The 6,116-nt window shown below is 37.9% G+C and overlaps 1 pseudogene; it reads right to left on the bottom strand.

The window, feature by feature from the left end:
• Positions 1 to 5,352: 5,352 nt before the first annotated feature.
• On the bottom strand, positions 5,353 to 5,462 carry LOC129074752 (uncharacterized; annotated as a pseudogene).
• Positions 5,463 to 6,116: the final 654 nt, after the last annotated feature.

Genomic DNA, 6,116 nt, shown 5'->3' with positions numbered 1-6,116 from the left:
ACAAAAACAAACCTCCTTTTTTTAAATGTTAGAAATTCATATGAATTTTTTATTCTATAATATATCCATGTCTGATTTAATATAAAAATAATATTTTAAATCATAAATTTTGTCACAATAATGTTTTCTATTTAACTCAGAGGTTAATGAGTGAGATTCTTTCCTAATGAGACTGGTCACTGGGGAGAACCGAGATGAGGAACGGAGATCTGGCACAGCACGTCAGTTCTGGTGTCCAGGCAATTTCTCTTAATATTTTAAGAACCTACACTCTGAAATATCAGGATATAAATATCTATAGGTTTTCAGAGTTTTATGAGCTATTTCAATGCTGCCTGAGAGGAGATTCAGGGCATTTTCATGCAACTGTTGGTGAAATCTCACTGATTATATCTTTTCACTGAAAGCTGGTTAAGTCGCCGCCATGGTGTGGCCAGCTGAGAGCAGCTGACCCATTTTTACCACCTCATTGAACACAGCGAGAAGATAGAGGCAGATGCTTTGGGGCGGGGCATTCTTGGTGAACAGTATCTACTGTTATTACAGTCAGATTGTATAATGGTTTTGACGTATTTTACTGCTCTCACAGCACTGCTCATCACAGATTTGACGCTGTTTGTATGTGTGTCCTGTGTTCCTACCCCCAAACCCTAGTCTATAGCAGGTTTAGTTAAAAAAGGTCACATTATCTAGTTGGATCTTTCTTCACCAGGTAGAATTGTAGGAACACCATTAAGCAGTTTGACAATCAGCACAAGACTTCTTTATTATAAATATAAGGAATAAAAAATAATTGCAGGGCAAAATCCCTTTATCTCTCTGCATTTTTTGAATTTTAAGTTAAAAAGAACTGCATTAACTTCAGTTCCTGAGCCAGTTATCTAAATGTGTGTATGGATCACATTAAAATCACAACGTCTTTGATGAAGGTATTTTTTCTAATTGTCTCCCTTTTCCCCAGGCTCATTCAGTCATTTCTGTAAAAAATTTTTTCTCAATTACAGTTTACATTCAATATTATTTTGTATTAGTTTCAGATGTGCAGCATAATGTTTAGACAATCATATACTTTACAAGGTGTTTCCCCTGATTCTAGCATCCAGCTGACACCATACAGAGTTATTACAATACTATTAACTATGTTCCCTGTGCTATACTTTACATCCTGGTGACTATTTTATGACTTCCAATCTATACTTATGTTAAACTCTTCACCTTTTTCATTCATGCCCCCAACTTCCTCCCCTTTGGCAACCATTAGTCTGTACTATGAGTTGGTTTCAATTCAAACATTTCTATAGTGCAGGGTTCTCCACTACATTCTCTCCTCTTTGGGGCTCAACTGGAACAGGGTCAGTGTGTCCACTTTTGCTTTGGCTCGGAGGAATCCCCCCAAATGATTCTTTTTTGTTGTGTTGCCACCTAGGTCAGCAGGCAAGTTTTCCCTTCTCATCCTCAACCACACCCTTGGTGTGCAAGACTCCCACCTTCAATTCTGGAGGAATAAAAATGCCCAGGACTCTCACCTGATTATCCTTGATTACAGCTCACTTTGAGGACTTCTGGGAGTTTTTCTTTTCCAATTTAAATTTATCCTTTGCCCACTGCTCTCCCTCCCCACCTTCTTCTGTCTAGACTTTGAATGGAAAGGATTTATGCATAGGCTTCTTTCAGCCCCCTTCTCAGGCTAGCACCTTCTCTGAGTATTGTTTCTCCTTCTGTTGCTGCTTAGAAGGAAGAAAAAAATGGCCTCAAGCACTGCCGAGAAAGCAGAGGGTAATAGGACCCACCCACAGATTTAAATTTCAAGATACAGTTCTGCCACAGGGCAGATTTTCCTCATTTTCCTGTCAGTTTTAAACTGACTTTGAAGGAAGCCTTCAGCTTCTCTTTGTTTGAAAATACTTTCCATGGTCTCACTATTAGGTCATCCTTTTTTTTTTTTTTTATCTAGCATCTCTCAATTTCCTGGGACTGAGCTGAACAAAGTTTGGAGACATCTGGAGAAGGTCTTTGGGGCTCCTTGGAACTCTGGAAAAATGTCCTTGATTTTTCCTTTGGGACAGGGTGAACACTGCTCTTTCTTGCCTTCAGTTACTTTCTATGGCTGCTCCTTCTGCAACAGCATACCAGTCTCTCAGAACTGGGTGTGAAAATAGAAGCCACAACTCTTCTCTGGGTAGAGGTCCTGTGTTAGCAAGGGGCTTTTAAAACTGGTAATGGGGAAGGAAATTTTTCAGTAGAAGAATAACAAGGAGGAGGGATTCTGAATCAGAGTGAGCCAAAGAGTTCTTGTCTGAGAACTGGCCTCAGGCCTGAGGGGGCTCAAATCCAGCCCACCCTTTGGGAGAGGCTACATCCACCCTGAAGAAAGGGTGTTTCTTTTACTTTTTCTATTTTTCTCTTGACATTTATCTGCTCAGAGAAGTAGTTTTTATTTTATTTTATTTTTTATTTTTGCAGTTTGCACAAAGGCCCTATATATATTAGCAGTGACTCTGAGCGCTGCAGGATCTAAGCTTTGCTAGACATTCTGAGGTCAGTGTTATGACTTGGGTCCTCCCCTGGTGTCCAGAATGAGTTGACCTGACAAATAATGAAATACCATGGATGCTACATATCAACTAGGATGAATCTGACCACAGTTTCTACTGAGACAAGAAGAGAGTGTGAGTTATTTTTAGATAACTCTGCCATATATAAGGAAACTAAGGACTCCAGAAGATTGTAACCAGAGGTTGAAAGAGATGTCTCCAGACCCTCAGCCTGGAATGTCATCCTCAATTCTGATCGATGTCACTATCACCAAACACTTACCATGCCAGTTGAATCACCTGGGCTATGAACTAAAGGTTTAGCTGACCTCGGGTCTTGTTGTTCCATTGAAGCTCCTGCATGTGGGCTGATCTGATACAAGACTCTTGTTACAACTCTTCAGCTAAGACCTCATCAACCACAAAAGAAAAATTACTAAATGATTTGAAAGAAAGATTATTTCAAAGTTTGGAAAGAGGCAAATCATTTAATATTTCACTGAGCTTAAATGGTCAGGTCTTTGAAATCAGCATATTAACGCGATGATGATGATAAATCTTTTCTTCTAAAAATGCCTTTTCGGCACAAACTGAGCGACCGCTTCACGAACAATTGGGCAGCCAAATAATTGGAAATATTTCAGAAGAGCAAATGAAGCAAAAGAGATCATGGAAAGCTGGAAATATATGGATGCAATTTTGAGCCTAAATGAACATGCAGCACCATATACAAAATAATCATTGAGATGTGAAAATGGATGTGGATCTCTTTGATTTGAATCAACAGGGTGTGAAGAGCTCTTATTATTAAAGGAAAACCTTGATGCCACCTCATTCTTATCTGGACCCAGCCACCCAAGGTCCTAGCTTTGGAGATGCAAAAACCCATCTCTGAACTGCATCTGCTCTGGAGGCCTGAGACCAGTACTCTTTGGCTGACTCTGACTTAGAAGCCCTCCTCCTTATCATTCTTCTGAAAAATTTTCCTCCCCATTAGCAATTTTAATGGTCCCCTGTCAATTCAGAGAAGAGAGGTGACCTATATTTTCACACTGCTTCATAGTCTGAATTGATGCACATGGAGAAGCAGAGATAAGACAGGGTCAGATTCTGTTCTGTGGCTTCCCCTCTGGTCTTCTTCCTTTGGGTGTCATGCAATACCTCTGTTGCCTTTTAAAAAACATTTTTTTCTTACTTATCCATGAGCTTCTCACCTTAGTAATGCGGGTTCAAATACTTGCACACTGAGTTCTTCTTAACTATAATATGATAAACAGAGTTTTGTTGTTGTTGTTACGGACATTGCTCTCACAGATACTTAGGGAGTGCATCCCCTGTGCAAAGCACTGTCCTAGACATTGGGAAAACGGTGGTGAAGAAGGTGAGTAAGATCTCTGCCCTCATGTATCCTCCAGTCTAGCCCAGTTATTCTTAAACTCTGATGTAATTAGAACATAAGATTTATTGAGCTATGTGAGACTCTTATTACTCATATCAAATAACTCTATTCTTTTGTGCTTTTTAAAAAGATTTGATCTCTATATTTTATGTTTTCCTTGTTTGCATCTGTTGGTTCTGTTTTGTTTTGATGTTATTTTATTGTGGACCCAGATATGAGACATTCAACATTGTTAGAATTATGTGTAAAGTAAAAGTAAATAGTTCATAGATGCGGGTCTAAAAATTTCTTTTTCCTGGATACATCACAATGTATGTTGCCTTTAAAGAAGTCACAATAAGAGGTTATGCACTTATTTCAAAACATTTGGAAGGTATATATATCACTGAGAAGTTTTAAGCAGGCTAGTACCACACCAAATGAATAGGAAATTGAATTCTTATTCAGCAAATACTCATTCTCTTCTCTCTCCCAGTTGGGGTGAAACATGCTTCCCTATTTTGCTGACTTTGGGTTTATCTGTGTGATTTGCTTTGGTCAATGAAATCTGAGCAGATGTAATGCAAGCAGAGGCTTTGCAGGTGCATGTAAGTCTTGTCTTCTCACAGTCTTGTGTCTGTGCAGAGAAGACCATATCCCAGATATTCACTGTTCCTTCATCCTGGACTCCAGATTGAAACATGTGCAGCAGACACAAACCTGACTTGAACCCTGGAGCCAAGCCATTTACCTCTCAGCCTGAAGCACAAATACCCGAGGTGATCCACAACCCTCACGTGAGAAAAATACATGCCTGCTGCCATAGTCACTGAATTTTAGATAGTTTATGACAGGTTATTGCAGTGATGGTTGTCTACTACACTGTAAATTCAGAAGGGCAAGCAATAGATTACTGTGGGAGAATAATGCCGTCCCAAAGGTGTCCATGTCTTAATGCCTGGAAACATGTGCAAATGCCACCTTACACAGCAAAAGGAGACTTTGTGCATGTGGTTCAGGATCTTGAGACGGGGAGGTTATCCTGGCAAGCAATGAGGGCAGGCTCCAGATGCTATAAAAGGAGAACTTTTAGAGAGAAAGTAGCATTGATGATGCCTTGATTTTAGTTCTGCAAGGTCTATTTGGGATTTCTGACCTCTAGGACAGTAAGATAATAAATTTGTTTAAGCCACTTTTGTGGTAATTTGTTATAGTAGCAATAGGAAACTGATACAAATATATTAAGAGTGAATGAATACTTAGTATTTCTCTTACTGTTAAAGGAAAATATTTTTATTGAATATTTAGAATAATACACTATGAGATTATCCTGCTAATATGTTCAGGAAATATCCTTTTCTTAAGTCAGTCCCCACAGTATTTCCATTAACTTTTCATTTAATATGATTAAAGAATCAAGATGATAATATTATTTTTAAAGTAGATTGTTATCATATTATGAGAGAATAAATATGTAATACACAATAAATACTTTAAACTGATAAGAACAGGTACTACACTTGATCTTAGCCAAAAGGCCGAGAAGCGATTGCAAAATGAATACTTTAAAAATTTGTATTTATTTCATCTGGGTGATGGTAGGGTAAAACTTGTCCAAATTAATACAATGTTAAAAATGTAAAGCATTTTATAAGGACTGCAGGTTTGTTACTTTCAAGTAGTACCAGTAACTAAAATTACATTAATCTGGAGCTGGTAGAGGTTCCTACCTCTTGATGCTTTAAAAATATACCTGCTTATACCCTATACAGAGATTTGGGTTCAGAAAACACAAAAGGGGTTTGGAATGAAGGAATCTGTGTTAAAAGAATCTTTAAAAAAACTATTTATTAGATATAATTTGCAAATATACATTAAACTATGAAATAGTTTCTCACCTTTGGGAGATTATATACTCTTACCTGGACTTAACAATTATTACCATTTTGATATATTTACTTCATGTGTTTAAAAACTTCTTATCATGAAAAATTTCAAATGTAAAAGTGTAGTACAGTGGACTTTTTCTCACATTGGTGAGTTCCAGCAATCACTAACTCATGCTATGCTTGTTTCTCCAGTTACCTCTCACTATCCCCACCCTCACTGGCTGTTTAAAAGTAAATCCCAGATAGTTTTTCTAAGCAATTATTTCAGTCTGCATTGTAAAATGATAGAGGAGTTGCTTTTCTAAAAAAATATAA

This window comes from Pteronotus mesoamericanus, unplaced genomic scaffold (assembly GCF_021234165.1).
Source record: "Pteronotus mesoamericanus isolate MK-2021 breed Mesoamerican mustached bat unplaced genomic scaffold, CSHL_Meso_final contig_50, whole genome shotgun sequence".
Taxonomy (NCBI): Eukaryota; Metazoa; Chordata; class Mammalia; order Chiroptera; family Mormoopidae; genus Pteronotus; species Pteronotus mesoamericanus.
This window is presented reverse-complemented; position numbering and strand designations above follow the sequence as displayed.